General features: G+C 35.5%; 1 long non-coding RNA gene across 4 annotated transcripts in view; it reads left to right on the forward strand.

Annotated features, from left to right (window-relative positions):
- Positions 1-17,080, forward strand: part of LOC102164222 (uncharacterized) — a 99,706-nt gene that overhangs the window by 32,285 nt on the left and 50,341 nt on the right. For all 4 annotated transcript variants that reach the window (XR_014837275.1, XR_014837276.1, XR_001304559.3 and 1 more), the window contains exon 3: positions 11,535-11,699. This is a non-coding gene — a long non-coding RNA (uncharacterized LOC102164222). The remainder of the gene's footprint in view (positions 1-11,534; positions 11,700-17,080) is intronic.

Raw genomic sequence — 17,080 nt, forward strand, 5'->3', positions numbered from 1 at the left:
GCAGTTACCTTCTCATCTGTGGGCTTCCCACCCTGCAGGTATGGGGTTGCTTATATCACATAAACACCCCTCCTACCTCTTTTTGTGGCCTCCTCATTGTCTTCTGGAGTAGAATCTTTTTGAAAGTTTCCAGTCCATTTGGTTAAAGGTTGTTCATCATTTGGTTGTAATTTTGTTGTTTTTATGAGAGAAGTTGAGCTCCAGTCCTTCTATGCCACAATCTTAATCCTGTCTCTATCACTTCGTAATAGGAATTTTCATATTTGTGAATCTGTTTCTGAGTTCTTTATCATAGGACATTGATCTATTTGTGTATTACACACAAATGCTAAATTGTTTAAATTTCTAAAGATTTATATAGATTTGTGTGATAGTTTTTTCCTATCATATTATAACTTACATACCATAAAATATGCAAATCTTAGTTTTACAGCTAAAATTAAGTTTGATCTATATATAAAAATTGTCTAACCACTACTCAGACCAGGATATGGAATATTTCCAGTACTCCAGAGGAGTATCTTATGCTCCTCCCCTGTCAATACCCTCAAAATGCAACCCTATACTGATATCAATCATTATTTTTTTCCTATTCTGTGTTTCACATATATGGATATCACAGTCAGTACTTTATCTTCTGTGTCTCTGCTCAGCATTGTGTCTTGAAAATGTATCCATTTCATTGCATTTACTGCTTTCTCATTGCCATGCAGAATTCTATTGTATGAAAATCCACAATCTATTGATCTATTTTCTGTTGATACACATTAGTATGCTTTCCAGTTTGGGGACATTGTGAGTCATCTAGCTTTGACTATTTCTGGATGTGTTTTTGATGGACATAAGCAATTATTTATGTTGGGTACATACTCAGGAATTGAATCGCTAGGTCTTTGAGTATAAGTTTATTCAGATTTAAAAGGCACTTTCAAACAGTTTTCTATAGTGGCTATAAGAATTTAAACTTCCTCAAAAATGTGTGAGCATTCCAATTGCTCCACCATGGCATCAACACTTGATATTCTCTGTCTTTTAGGATGAGGGTGTTGTAGTATCTCATTATGTGTGTGTGTGTGTGTTTTTCCTTTTTTTAATGGCCACACACCTGCAGCACATGGAAATTCCCAAGCTAGGGGTCCAATCAAAGCTGTAGTTGCTAGCCTACTCTACAGTTATAGCAACACTGGAACTGAGCAGCACCTGTGAACCACAATGCAGCTTGAAGCAATGCCAGATACTTAAACCACTGATGGAGGCCAGGGATCGAACATGCATCCTCACAGAGACACCAGTAGGGCCTCAACCCACTGAGCCACAATAGGACTCCTCATTATGGTTTTGTGTTTCCCAGGTTATTGATAATACTGTACAATTTTTCTTCCATTTAATTAGTGATTTGGCCATCCTCTTTTGTCATATGCTTGTTTAAATTTTAGGTCCTTTTTTATGGAAATCTTCATTTTATTTAGTGATTTGCTGGAACATAGTATATGACTGTATAAGACATTTGATGGAGATGTACACTGCAAATATCTTTCCTGTGGCTTTGACTTGCATTACTTTTTGTCTTTTTTTAAAAAATTGAAGTATAGTTGATTTACAATGTTGTGTGGTTCTAAAAAAAATTTTTTGTCTTTTGTCTTTTTAGGGCTGTACCCACGGCATTTGTTGGTTCCGAGGCTAGGAGTCTAATTAGAGCTACAGCTGCTGGCCTACATCACAGCGACAGCAGCACCAGATCTGAGCTGCATCTGTGACCTACACCACAGCTCATGGCAATGCCGGATCCTTAACCCACTGAGCGAGGCCAGGGATCAAACCCACAATCTCATGGTTCCTAGTCAGATTCGTTTCCACTGTGCCATGATGGGAACTCCTAAAAAATTTTTTATTAAAGTTGATTTACAGTGATCCACCAATTTCCACCATACAGCAAAGTGACACACACACACACACACACACACACACACACATATATTCATATACATACATCCTTCTTCTCATATTATCTTCCATCATGTTCTGTCCCAAGTGATTGGATATAATTCCCTGTGCTGTACAGCAGGACCTCATTGCTTATCCTCTCCAAATGCAATAGTTTGCATCTACTAATCCCACTCCCTCCCCCTTGGCAAGCACAAGTCTCCATGAATTTGTTTCTTTTCTGTAGATAGGTTCATTTGTGCCATGTATTAGATTCCACAATGTTTTGTTAATTTCTGCTGTACAGCAAAGTGATTCAGATATATTTATCTATACACACACACACACACACACACACACACACACACACACACACACTCTCTTTTTAAAATATTCTTTTTCCTTATGGTTTATCATAGGACATTGAATAGAGTTCTCTGTGCTATCAGTGGGACCTTGTCGTTTATCCCCTCTGTGTATAATAACGTACATCTGCTGACTGCAAACCTCCCAATCCGTCCCTCACCCAAACCCCTCCTCCTTGGCAACCACAAGTCTGTTTTCCTTGTCTTGGATATGTTCATTTGTATCATATTTTAGATTCCACATATAAGTAACATCATATGTTATTTGTCTTTGTCTGACTTAACTTCACTTAGTGTGATAAACTCTAGGTCCCATCCATGTTGCTGCAAATGGCATTATTTCATTCTTTTTTAAATGGCTGAGTAATGCCCCATTGTATATACGTACCATTTCTTCTGTATCCATTCATTTGCTGATGGACATTTAGGTTATTTCTATGTCTTGGTTATTGTGAATAGTGCTGCTATGAACATTGGGGTGCATTATCTTTTTGAGTTATAGTTTTGTTTGGATATATGCCCAGGAGCAGGATTACTGGGCTGTATGGCAACTCTATCCTTAGTTTTCTGAGGAACCTCCATTCTGTTTTCCATAGTGGCTGTACCAACTTACATTCCTACCAAGAGTTTAGGAGGGTTCCCTTTTCTCCACATCCTCTCCAGCATTTGTTATTTGTAGACTTTTTAGTGATGGCAATTCCACCAGTGCGAGGTGATGCCTCATTGTAGATTTTTAAAAATTATTATTATTTTTTTAATCTTTGGACTTTAATTTTTTAATGTTGTTGTTTTATTTTATTTAACACCTGCAGCACATGGAAGTTCCCAGGCTAGGGGGTTGAATCAGAGCTGCAGCTGCCAGACTATGCTATAGCCACAGCAACACTGGATCTGAGCCACATCTGTGACCTACAGCCTGTGGCAACACCAGATCCTTAACCCACTAAATGAGGCCGGCAGCTGTAGCTGTAAGACATGCACTATGTCAGGTTCTCAAACCACTGAGTCACAAGCGGAACTCCTCATTGTATTTTTTTTTTTTTTTTGTCTTTTGTCCTTTTTTAGGGCCGCACCCACGGCATATGGAGGTTCCCAGGCTAGGGGAACAATCGGAGCCATAGCCACTGGCCTACACCAGAGCCACAGCAACACAGGATCTGAGCTGCATCTGCGACCTACACCACAGCTCACGGTAACGCTGGATCCTCAACCCACTGAGAGAGGCCAGGGATTGAACCGCAACCTCATGGTTCCTAGTCGGATTCGTTTCCGCTGAGCCAGAACAGGAACTCCTCCTCATTGTATTTTTGATTTCCGTTTCTCTAATGGTTAGTGCTGTTGAATACTTTTCATGTTCTTGTTGACCACCTGTATGTCATCTCTGGAAAATGTCCATTTAGGTCTTCTGCCCGTTTGTCGATTGGGTTGTTTGGTTTTTTTGTTGTTGAGCTGTATGAACTGTTTGTATATTTTGAGTATTAATCCCTTGTCAGTCACATAGTTTGCAAATATTTTCTTCTATTCTATATGTTGTCTTTTTGTTTTATTTATGGTTTCCTTTGCTGTACAAAAGCTTTTAAGTTTGATTAGGTCCCATTTGTTTATTTTTGCTTGTATTTCTGTTGCCTTGGGAAACTGACCTAAGAAAAAATTGGTACAATTTATGTCAGAAAATGTTTTGCCTATGATCTCTTCTGGGAATTTTATGGTATTATGTCTTAAGCTTAAGTCTTTAAGCAATTTTGAGTTTATTTTTGTGTATGGTGAGAGGGTGTGTTCTAACTTCATTGATTTACAAGCAGCTGTCCAACTTTCCCAGTATCACTTGCTGAAGAGACTTTTTCCCACTGTATATTCTTGCCTCTTTTGTTGAAGATTATTGACCATAGGTATGTGGGTTATTTCTGGGCTCTCTATTCTCTTCCATTGATCCATATATTTGTTCTTGGCAATATCATGCTATTTTGATTACTGTGGTTTTGTAGTATTGTCTGAACTCTGGGAGGTTTATGCCTCCTGCTTTGTTTTTCCTCAGGATTTCTTTGGCAATTCTGGGTCTTTTATGGTTCTCTATAAATTTTAGGATTATTTATTCTAGTTCTGTGAAAAATGTCATAGGTAATTTGATAGGGATCACATTAAATCTGTAGATTGTTTTGGGTAGTATGGCCATTTTAACAACATTTATTCTTCCAATCAAGGAGCATGAGATGTATCTTTCCATTTATTTAAGTCATCTTCAGTTTCCTTTATTAATGTTTTATAGTTTTCAGTGTATAAGTCTTTCACATCCTTGCTCAGGTTTATTCCTAAGTATTTTATTTTGGACAGTGGAATTTAAAAGATACTGGTTTTTTACATTCCATTTCTGATATTTTATTGTGAGTGTAAAGGAGTGCAACTGATTTCTGTATGTTAATCTTGTATCTTGCTACCTTGCTAAATTCATTTATCAGTTCTAGTAGTTTTTGTGGGGGTCTTTAGCATTTTCTATATATAATATCATGTCATCTGTATATCATGACAATTTTGCCTCTTCCCTTTGCAATTTGGATACTTCTTCTTGTCTGATTGCTGTGGCTAAGACTTCCAGTACTATGTTGAATAGAAAAGGTGAGAGTGGACATATTTGTCTTGTTCAAGATTTTAGTAGGAAGGCAGTTTTTTACCATTGAGTAATGTATTTCTGTGGGTTTGTCATAGAAAGCTTTTATTATGTTGAGATATGTTTCTACTACACCCACTTTGGTAAGAGTTTTTATCATGAATGATAAAATTTGAATGGAATTTGAATTTTGTCAAATGCTTTTTCTGCATCTATTGAGATGATCATATTGTTTTTGTCTTTTCTTTTATTGATGTAGTGTATCACATTGATTGATTTGTGTATGTTGTATCATCCTTGTGAACTTGAGATGAATCCCAATTGGTTGTGGTGTATGATATATTTTATGTGTTGTTGGATTTGGTTTGCTAATATTTTGTTGAGAATTTTTGCATCTATATTCATCAAAGATATTGGCCTGTAATTTTCTTTTTTGGTGATGTCTTTGTCTAGTTTTGGTATTGGTGTGATGGTGGATTCATGGAATGTTTTTGGGAGTGTTCCCTCCTCTTCAGTTTTTTTGGAATAATTTGAGAAGGGTTGGTATAATCAGTGTATTCTGTGTATGTTTGGTAGAATTCACCTCTGAAGCCATCTGGGCCTGGACTCTGTACAGAGTTTTTGTTTGTTTGTTTGTTTGTTTTTTCTGTACACATTGCATGTGGAAGTTCCCAGTACAGTCAAACCTGTGCCACAGTAGTGACCCAAGCCACTGCAGTGACAATGCTGGATCTTTAACCTACTCCACCACAAGGGAACTCTCTGTAGGGAGTTTTAAATTAGAGATTCTATTTCACTTCTAGTGATCAATCTGTCAAATTATCTATTTCTTCCTGATTAAGTTTTGGTTGGCTGTATGTTTCTATAAACCTGTCCATTTTTTTCTAGGTTGTCAAATTTGTAGGCGTATAATTGTTCATAATGTTCCCTTATAATTTTTCGTATTTCTGTGATGTTGGTTGTTATGTCTCCTATTTATTTCTTATTTTGTTTATTTGCGTTCTCTCTCTTTTCTTCTTGGTGAGCCTGGATAGTTTGGCAATCTTGTTTACCCTTTTGAAAAACCAACTCTTGGTTTTATTGATTTTTCTATTGTTTTTTAATCTCTATTTATTTCCTCTCTGATCTTTATTTCCTTCCTTCTGCTGACTTTAGGTTTTGTTTGTTCTTCTTTTTCTAATTCTTTTAGGTGGTAGGTTAGATTGTTTAATTGAGATTTTTCTTGTTTCTTGAGGAAGATGTGTATCACTATGAACTTCCTTCTGAGAACTGCTTTTGCAGCATCCCATAGATTTTGAATGGTTGTATTTTCATGGTCATTTGTCTCAAGGTATTTTTAAATTTCGTCTTTGATTTTGTCATTGACCCAGTGGTTTTTTAGTTTCATGTTTAGTGTGTCCATGTAATCATTTTTTTCTCCTTTCTTTTTTTGTAGTTGATTTCTAGTTTTATGTCATGGTGGTCAGGAAAGATGCTTGGGATAAACTCTATACTCTTAAATTTGTTGAGGCTTGTTTGGTGCCCTAATCTGAGGTCAATCCTAGAGAGTGTTATATGTGCACTTGACAAGAATGTGTATTCTGTTCTTTTGGATGTAACCTGAAAATATCAACAAAGTCTAACTGTTCTATTGTGTCATTTAGGATCTCTGTTGCCTTACTGATTTTTTTTTTTTTTTTGTCTAAAAGATCTGTCCAGTGATGTGAGTGGGATGTTAAATCTACCATTGTGTTTCCATCAATTTCTCCCTTTGATTCTGTTAGTATTTATTTTATGTATTTGAGTGCTTCTGTAGTATGTGCATATATGTTGATGAGTATAAAATCCTCTTCTTTATATTGATCCTTTTGTCATTATATAGTGTCCTTTTAAATCTTTCTTTATAGTCTGTTTTGTGTGATACATGTATTGCAATCCCTGTTTTCTTGTCATTTCCATTTGCGTGAAATACATTTTCCCATCTTCTTACTTTGAGTCTGTGTGTATCCTTTGCCCTAAAGTGGGTCTCTAGAAGGCAGCATATTATAGGCTCTTGTTTGTTTGTTTGTTTGTTTTCTATTTTTTGGCCACCCCATGGCATATGGAGTTCCTGGGCCATGGATCAGTTCTGAGCCACAGTTGCAACCTACACTACAACTGCAGCAATACCAGATGTTTAACCCATGGTGTCAGGTTAGGGATCAAACACATGTTCCTGTGCTCGAGAGATGCCACCAATCCCTTTGCATCATAGCGGGAACTCCTGTAGGCTCTTTTTTTTTAAATCCAATCTGCCACTGTTTTTTTTTTAATTGGAGTATTTAGTCTGTTGGCATTTAAGGTAATTATCGATAGATATGTATTTATTGCCATTTTAAACTTTATTTTTCCATTGGTTTTATATTTATTCTTTGTCCCTTTCTTTTTCTTTTTGTTTTCCTTTTGTGGTTTGATGATTTTCTCTTGTATTACACTTATGTTTTCTTATTTTTGTTTTTTGTGAATTTATTTTGTGTTTTTGATTTTGTGGTTACCCTGTTTTTCAAGTATTTTAACCCCTTCCTATGTCTACTTGCCTTATACAGGTAGTCATATAATTTCAAACACATTCTAGGAAAAAAAAAGCTACATTTTCTTACACTCCTCCTTCACATTTTATGATTTTGATGTCCTGTTTTATATCTTCATTTTCATCATTTTGCTGTTGATTGTGCTTATCACTTTTACAGAAGTTTTTTTTTTTTTTTAATATATGTACTGGTTTGTATAAGTGATTTACTTTCCACTTATGACTTTTTTCTTTCCTATAGATTCATATTTGTTTTCTATTTTGAGAAGACCTTTCAATGTTTACTTTAGTATAGTTTAGTATTGCTATATTCTTTTAATTTTTACTTGTCTGAGATATTCTTTATCTGTGCTTCTATTCTAAATATAATTTTGCTGGGTAGAGTATCCTAGGTTGAGGTTTTTTCCTTTTAGAACTTTGAATTTATCTTTTTTCCTGGAGGTGGTGTAGGCAGTGTCATGCTGCCTGAGAGCACACACAGAGAACAGGCTGTAATGGCAGGACCCACCCCTCCCACACCCACCCCCAGTCAGTGGTTCCTGGCCTCCAAGGTGGCCCAGGCTTCCTCTGTGTACACCCTCAAATATGGTTGCCCTAGACTCCAATTCCTTCAGGCTCTTTCCAAGTAGCTGATCCCAGTTATCCCCCCAAATCTGATCTCCAAAGCCCAGGCTTTAGCACCCAGCTTCCACCTATAGCAGAGGACAGGCATCTCAGGCTGGGAAATGCAGGGCAGTGGCACTGACTGTGCAGGTCTGTCTCCAATGTGGCTGCTGCAGACCAGTTGCTTCATTCTCTACTGAGGCTCTAAAGCTCCCCCTCTGTCCCATCCCATCTCCTCACTTGTGGGGGGACGTCTCTGACTGTAGGAAATTTTCTCCTTTCTCAGCTCCCTACCAGGGGCTCAGGTCCTATTCCAATTCCTTTCTTGCTTTCTTTGCTTTTTTGTCCTATCCAGTTACATGGAGATTTTCTTGCTCTATCAGAAGTTTGAGGTCTTTTGCTAGAGTTCAGTAGATTTTCTGTATGAATTGTTCCACATGTAGATGTATATTTGATGTATTTGTGGGAGGATGTCAGCTTCATGTCCTCATTCCATAATCTTGATCATTTTCTTGGCTTGCATTTTTGCTCACTCAATGTTGTGTTTTGATAGGGAATATTTAAGCTTCAATTTATTATACTTTCTTTCTGAGTGATTGTAATTGATACTGTGTTTTTAATTTCATTTTCCACTTGTTCATTTCTGGTGTCTAGAAATAAAATTGCTTTTTGTGTTTTCATCTTGTTTTCTGTGGCCTTGTTCCTGGATCACTTATTCATTTAGGAGTTTTTTTTTGTTTGTTTTTGTTATTGGTTTTAGATTCCTTGGAATTTTCTTTTTTTTGTCTTTTTTTTTTTTTGTCTTTTTGCTATTTCTTGGGCCTCTCTCACGGCATATGGAGGTTCCCAGGCCAGGGGTCGAATCGGAGCTGTAGCCACCGGCCTACGCCAGAGCCACAGCAACGCAGGATCCGAGCCTCGTCTGTGACCTACACTACAGCTCACAGCAACGCCAGATTGTTAACCCACTGAGCAAGGGCAGGGAATCGAACCTGCAACCTCATTGTTGCTAGTCGGATTTGTTAACCACTGCGCCACGATGGGAACTCCTCCTTGGAATTTTCTACATAGATAATATGTCATCTGGAAATAGGGACGGTTTTATTTCTTCCTTTCCAATTTGTGTGCCTTTTATTTTTTTGTATTGCCTTATTGTGTTGGCTAGGCCTTCCAGTACTTTGTTGAACAAGGGTGGTAAGAATAGATACTCTTGTCTTGTTCTTGAATTTAGGGAGAAAGCATTCAGTCTTTCAAAGTTAAATATGACAGGTTTTCATAGATGCTTTTTGTCAACAATCGGAAAAGTCCCCTTTATTCCTAGTTTGTTCAGTGTTTTTATTACAAACAGGAAACAGATTTTGTCAAACATTTGTTTTTGCACCAGTTGATGTCATCATGTGTTTTTTTCTTCTTGGGCTTGTTGATATGGTGGTTAGAAACATTGATTATTTTGTTTTTTTTTTAAATATTGACTCCGTTTACACATGTTTTAAATTCCTCTCAGAAGTGTTATAGTTCCCAACACAGAGATCATACACAACTATTATTAGATTTATTCTTGTGAATTTGATGTTTTTATTTGTAAGTGTTATTACTTCTTTAATTTATTTTCTAAATGTGTTATTGGTATGTAGAAATATATTTTATGTTTTTGATTTTTATGTCCAGCAATTTGTTAAATTTCATTAATAATTATAATAGTTTTTATGTAAATGCTTTTTTATTTCCTATATATTCAATCATGTTTCTATAAGTACAATTTTAGTTTTTTTCTTCTTTTATACTATTTATTTTTATTTGTTTTTCTTGGTTTATTGCATTTTCTAGGATCTCCAGTGTAAAACTGAATAAAGGTGATGCTAGTGGACATTCTTGATTTATTTCTGAAATCAGTGGGAAAGCATTAAATATTTCACCTATGAGTAGAATTTCAAAAACAGATGTTTGTGGAGTCCCCCACATATTCAAAAATCAGAATGACTTAAAAAAAAATCCTTTAGCCTGTAAAAGTTATTAATATCAGCTATCGTAAACTCAGAGGCCAATTAAAAATAATAACCAATAATGATCAAGTAAAATAATTTACTATTGTTTATGACTGAGAATGTAGCACATGTTTGTAGTTTTTAAAGTGTTTTAAATCAAAGTAAAATTTGTATAGAGAAAAATGCATATGTCATATATAATTAAATGAATTTTAATATACTCATATATCCAGTACCCTAATCAAGATTTAAAACATTTTTTTTCTTTTTTCTTTTGGTTACACTTGCAGCATGTACAAGTTCCTGGGGTAGGGGTCACATCAGAGCTGCAACTGCTGGCCTGTGCCACAGTCACAGCAATGCCAGATCCGAGCCGCATCTGACCTACATCACAGCTTGCAGCAACACAAGATCCTTAACCCACTGAGCGAGAACAGGGATCAAACCTGCTTCCTCATGGATACTGTGTCAGGTTCTTAATCCACTGAGTTGCAATAGGAACTGCAAGATTTAAAACATTTTTTAAATCCCCCCAAATTTTATCTTGCCCCCCTTTGGTCACTACATACAGCATATAGACAATCATTGTTATGATTTCTGTCATGGTTTTAGTTTTGTCTGTTCTCACGTTTCACTTACATGAAATTTTAGAGCACATCTTTTGTATTTGACTTACTTGCTCAGCAAAGTATTTTCATTTTACCATAAATGCCATAAATTTGTATTTATTCTTCTATTTGATGAACATTTAAGCTGTTTATAGTTTGAGGGTGTTATAAATAAAACTTCTGTAAATATTTTCATTCAAGTCCTTTTGTGAACCCAAATTTTAGTTTCTGTTGGGATAATACCTAGGACAGGAACTGCTGGGTAATGGATTAAGTCTATGTTTAACTTTGTAAGAAACTTCAAAACCATTTATCATACTGGTAGTGCTGTTTTCCATTACCACTAGTAATATATGAGTTCCAAATGTTCTGTATCCTCCACAACATTTGATGCTAGCCTTTTAAAATTTTGCTTTTTCTTCCTCCTCCTTTTCTTCTCTCCTTCTCCTTCTTTTTGAAATAACCTCTTTATCAGGTTAAGGAGGTTCTCTTTTATTCCTAATCTGCTAAGATTGTGTCATTTATAGGTGTTTCCTTTTATCAAATCCTTTTTCTGCATTTATTGAGAAACATAATTCTCATTATTTTTGTTAGTGTAGTGAATTATTTGGTTGCTATTTTAACAAATTCAGTGAAGCACAATTTACTTAAAATCATCAGTTTTAAATGTACAGTTTGATGAGTTTTAGGAAATGTACACTGCTATGCAACCACTATAACAAACTCTCACCCCAAATGTTTCCATTTTTCCCCTTGCAGTTCATTCCTAGTCTTATTTCTGACTCTAGGCAACCTCTAAAATGCTTTCTGTCTGTGTAATTTTGTTATTTCTAGAAATTCTATAAAAATGAAGTCATAAAATATGTGGCTTTTTGTGTCCTTTCCCACATGGCAAAGAACTGAGGCCTACTGCCAACAACCATGTAAGTAAGCCATCTTCAAAGCAGATTATCTGGTCTCCATCAAACCTCCAGATGACTGCAGCCTCAGCTGATAGCTTGACTTCAACTTCATGAGAAACCCTGAGAACCATCTGAGCAACTCTCAAATCCATACTATGAGGTAATAAATATTTTTTGTTCAGCCATTAAGTCCTGAGGTAATTCACAATGCAGCAATTGATAACTAATATATTTGCATTCCTAAAACGGGCCCAGTGAGTCTTGATTATCCTTTTTACATACCCCTATATTCAATTTGCTATTATTTTACACAGAATTATTATTTAGTTTCATGAATGGTAGTGGGCTATACTTTTCCTATCTTGTCCTCTTCTGGTTTTGGTATCAAAATTATGCTGACCCATAAAATGAGTTGGAAGGTTCTCTCATATTTTTATGACCTTAAAGAATTTTTTGGGGAGTTCCTGTCGTGGCACAGTGGTTAACGAATCTGACTAGGAACCATGAGGTTGCGGGTTCAATCTCTGGCCTTGCTCAGTGGGTTAAGGATCTGGCGTTGCTGTGAGCTCTGGTGTAGGTCACAGACTTGGCTTGGATCTGGCGTTGCTGTGGCTCTGGTGTCGCCCGGCAGCTACAGCTCCAATTCGACCCCAGCCTGGGAAGCTCGAAAAGGCAAAAAGACAAACAAAAAAAAAAAAAAAAGAATTTTTGGAAAAACTGGTAATATTTTGTTATGCATTTAGAAGAATTCAAGAGTGAAAACATTTTAACCTGGGATTTTCTCTGGAGAAAATTTAAAAATTACAAATGGAATTTCTTTTATACATATGGAACTATTCAAACAATTTGTTCTTATTTCAATTTTGTTAACTTATGTTTGTGCAACATTTGTCTGTTTTATAGCTATCAAATTTTTGCTGTAAAGTCATTCCTAATTTCCTCTTATCTTTATGTAACAGTATCTATAGAATTCTTGAAATTCATAATTTTGTCTCTCTTTTTTCCATCACTCTTTCTTTGGATTTCTTGATTTTAATAATCTTTTCAAAGAAACATAGACTTTTACAAAATAATTCTCTATTACATGTTGGCTTTCCATTTTATTAATCTCTGCTTTTTATTGCCTATTTTCTATATTATTTAGGTTGATTTCCTATTCTTTTTCTAGTTTCCAAAATTAGAAGCTTTCATAATTTATTTTCAAACTCTCTCTTTTTTTGTAATACATATGCTTAACATTTAAAATTTCTCTCTAAGCACTGCTTTAGCTGTTTCCTACAAGGTTTTATATGTAGTATATTTTTGGCTATTATTCAATTTAAAATATTTCCTAACATTCGTTGTGATCTCTTTTCTGATCCATGGGCTATTAAAAAGTGAGTGCTTAACTTCCAACTCTCTAGAGATTTTCTGATGATCTTTTGTAAAATTCATGTTTAGTTTAAATTAACTCTGTTCAGTGAATATATTTTATATTCTTAGTATTCAAAACGTGGTTCACGAGCTTAATAACATCAGTATCATTTGGGGTCTTGTTGAAAATTCAGAATCTACATTTTGTCAAGATCATGGTTGATATTTATGCTGACTAAAGTTTAAGAGGTACTTACATATTATTTCAATCCTTTGAAATGTGCTGAGGCTTGCTTTATAACTCAACTTATAGTCTATTTTGGTGTTCCACCTGCATTTGAAAATTGTGCACATTGTGCAGTGGCTCAGTGTGCTGTCCTATAAATATTGTCTATGTGGTTAATTATACATTTCAAAGCTTTTATTTTCTTACTGAGTCTTTGTCTCCTTATTCTATTAGTTCTTGAAAGAGGCCTGTTAAAATTTCCAAGTATATTTGCGGATTTGTGTATTTCTTCTTTCACTTCTATTAACTTTTGCTTTGTATATTTTCAAATATGCTCTTAGGTGCATACATTTTTAGAGATTTTTCATCTTCCTATTTACCTTTTCATCACATGAAATTTTCTCTTTAAACTTTAGTAATATATTTTCCTTAGAATTCAGATATATTTCCTTACCTCCTGAAGATTTTACATATTTTTGTTGTAAGTGGTTCATGATTTAGACCCCATTGCTTTACTTCATATCCATGGACATTTCACCTCTTGAAAATAATATCAGTACCTCCTCCCCTGGATTATATATATATGGATTATTGGGCCTCGCTGGCCCATATGAAAGGGTAGATTTGGGAATGGATATGCTTCTCCTTCACTTTAAGTACTTACAGGAGGTTACTAAGAACTGTTTGGTCTTTTGAGTTCAACATCAGATGGACCTTTCTCCTGTTTATTCCGAATGATTTTTCTTAGCCATCCAGAAAGTTTCATGTCAAATGTTCTTTCCCTGTTGTCCTAAAGGTTGCATTTTTCAATTGTAGAAAAAAAAAGTTTTTTGTAAGATAGAAGAAGTCCTTTCAGTATTAGCTATAAGTGCTACCTACCCCTAGGGGACATGGCGCTGTTTGTCCTAAGCATTGTAATTAACTTTTAGAACTCTGTCCAAAGAGCTCCTTTATAACACTGGCCATCTCAGTCACAGATGAGCAGTAGATTTTACCTTGTAACTAACCAATCCTATGTTTAGATTCCTGAGTGTCCTTATGCATCTTTTGTGGTATGATATATAAAGGCAGCAAGTATTCCCCTGACCATTAGAGCATATCACTATACCATATATGTGTTAGGGAGTGGTCTGTATTAGAAGAGGAGTGGAGGTCAGGTGCAGCACCACCTTTCACCAGTGCCATGACCATGAGTGCCATGACCTTGAGTGCCATGACCCTGGGAGCATTGGCGTCCTGCCTGTAAAATGGAGATAATGATGGTTCCTACCTTCTGGGATGCTGGAGATGAGACCGGTAAGGGTGGCACAAGCCTGGCACAGAGAAAGTGTTCAATAAAAGGCAGCTGTGATTCAAAAATATAAATGCTTTCTTTGGCTTAGTACTTGCATCTTAGGTCTTTTTCCTTCTTTTTCTCTCAATCTATCTCAATGTTATATTTTTGTGTTTGTTTTTGTTTAAACATATTATAATTGGCCTTTTAAAAAATATCTGCTTTTTTAGTGTCTTTTTAAAACTCAATGAATTTTATTGTATTTATAGTTGTATAATTATCACCACAACCTAATTTTACATTTCCATCCCAAACCCCCACCCTCCACAATCTTTCTCCTTTGGTAACCATAAGTTTTTCAAAGTCTGTGGGACAATTTCTGTTCTGCAAATTAGTTCATTGTATCCTTTTTTAAGATTCCACATACAGGTGATAGTATATGATGTTTGTGTTTCACTGTCTAATTTCACTTAGCATGATAATTTCTAAGTCCATCCATGTTGCTGCAAGTGCTATTATTTCTTTCCTTTTAATATTTCCTTTTAATATTTTGTGTATATGTACCACCTCTTCTTTATCCAGTCCTCTGTCAATGGACATTTAGGTTGCTTCCATGTCTTGGCTATTGTATATAGTACTGCAATAAACATTGGGATACATGTATCTTTTGGAGTCACGGTTTTCTCTGGATAGATGCTGGGATTGCTGGATCATATGGTAATTATATTTTCTAATTTTTTGAGAAATCTCCATTTTGTTTTCCAGAATGGTTGCACCAATTTACATTCCCACCAACAGCGTAATAGGGTTCCCTTTTCTTCACACCCTCTCCAGCATTTATTATTTGTAGACTTGTTGATGATGGCCATTCTGGCTGCTGTAAGGTGGCACCACATAACAGTTTGGACTTGCATTTCTCTAATAATTAGTGATGTTGAACATTTTTTCATGTGTTTTTTGGCCATCTGTATGTCTTCTTTGGAGAATTGTCTGTTTAGACCTTCTGCCTATTTTTTGGTGGGGGGGGGTTGTTTTTTTGGCATTGAGCTTAAGGAGGTGTTTATAACTTTTGGAGATTAACCCTTGTCAGTCACTTCCTTTCCAAATATTTTCTCTTTCTGTGGGTTTTCTTTTCATTTTGTTTAGGATTTCCTTTGCTGTGAAAAAACTTTTAAGTTTAGTTAGGTCCCATTTGTTTATTTTTATTTTTATTGTCATTACTATAGGATGTGGATCTGAGAAGATATTGCTGTGGTTTATGTCAGAGAGCATTCAGCCTATGTTTTCCGCTAGGAGTTTTATAGTATCTGGTCTTATATTTAGGTCTTTAATCCATTTTGAATTTATTTTTGTGTATGGTGTTAGGGAGTGGTCTAATTTCATTCTTTTACATGTAGCTGTCCAATTTTCCCAGCACCACTTATTGAAGGGACTGTCTTTTCACCATTGTATATTTTTGCCTTCTTTGTTACAGATTAATAGACTGTAGGTGTATGGGTTTAATTCTGGGCTTCTAGCCTGTTCCACTAATCTGTATTTCTGTTTTTGTGCCAGCACCTTACTGTTTGGATGACTGTTGCTTTGTAGTATAGCCCAAAGTCAGGGAACCTGATTCCTCCAGCTCCATTTTTTCTTTCTCAGTATGGCTATCACTATCCTGGGTCTTTTGTGTTTCCATACAAATTAAAAATTTTTTTTTGTTCCAGTTCTGTGAAGAATGCCATTCGTAATTTGATAGGGATTGCACTGAATCTGTTTGTTGCTTTGGGTGGTACAGTCATTTTAACAATATTGATTCCTGCAATCTAAGAGCATGGTGTTTCTTTCCATCTGTTTGTGTAATCTTTGATTTCTTTCATCAGCATCTTACAGTTTTCAGAGTATAGGTCTTTTGTCTCTTCAGGTAGGTTTATTCTAGGGTTTATTTATTTATTTATTTATTTATTTGATGTAGTGGTAAATGGGATTGTTTCCCTAATTTCTCTTTCTGATATTTCATTGTTAATATATAGAAACAGTCAATTTATGTGTATTAGCTTTGTATCCTACAACTTTACCAAATTCATTAATGAGCTTTAACAGTTTTCTGGTGGCATCTTTAGGATTTTCTAGGTATAGTATCATGTCATCTTCAAATAGTGATGGTTTTACTTCTTCCTTTCCAATTTGGATTCCTTTTATTTCTTTTTCTTCTGTGATTGCCATGTCTAGGACTTCCAAAATTATGTTGGATAGTAGTGGTGAGAATGGACATTCTTGTCTTGTTTCTGATCTTAGTGGGAATTCTTTCAGCTTTTCACCAATTGAGAATGATGTTAGCTGTGGGTTTGTCATATATGGCCTTTATTATGTTGAGGTAGGATCCCTCTCTGCCTACTTTCTGGAAGGCTTTTATCAGAAATGGGTGTCAGATTTTATCAAAAGCTTTTTCTGCATCTATTGAGAGGATCATATAGTTTTTATTCTTCAGTTTGTTAATGCGGTGTATCACACCAATTGATTTACATCCCTGGGATGAATACCACTGGATAACAGTGTACAATCCTTTTAATATATTGCTGGATTTGTTTACCGAGTATTTTGTTCAGGACATTTGCATCTATGTTCATCAGTGATATTGGCCTATAATTTTCTTTCTTTGTGGTGTCTTTTTCTGGTTTTGGTATCAGGGTGATGGTGGCTTCATAGA

This window comes from Sus scrofa, chromosome 2, assembly GCF_054392235.1.
Source record: "Sus scrofa isolate SSC_HxYL_T2T_F1_AM1 chromosome 2, Sscrofa_HxYL_maternal_Yorkshire_Landrace_v2.0, whole genome shotgun sequence".
Classification (NCBI taxonomy): domain Eukaryota; kingdom Metazoa; phylum Chordata; class Mammalia; order Artiodactyla; family Suidae; genus Sus; species Sus scrofa.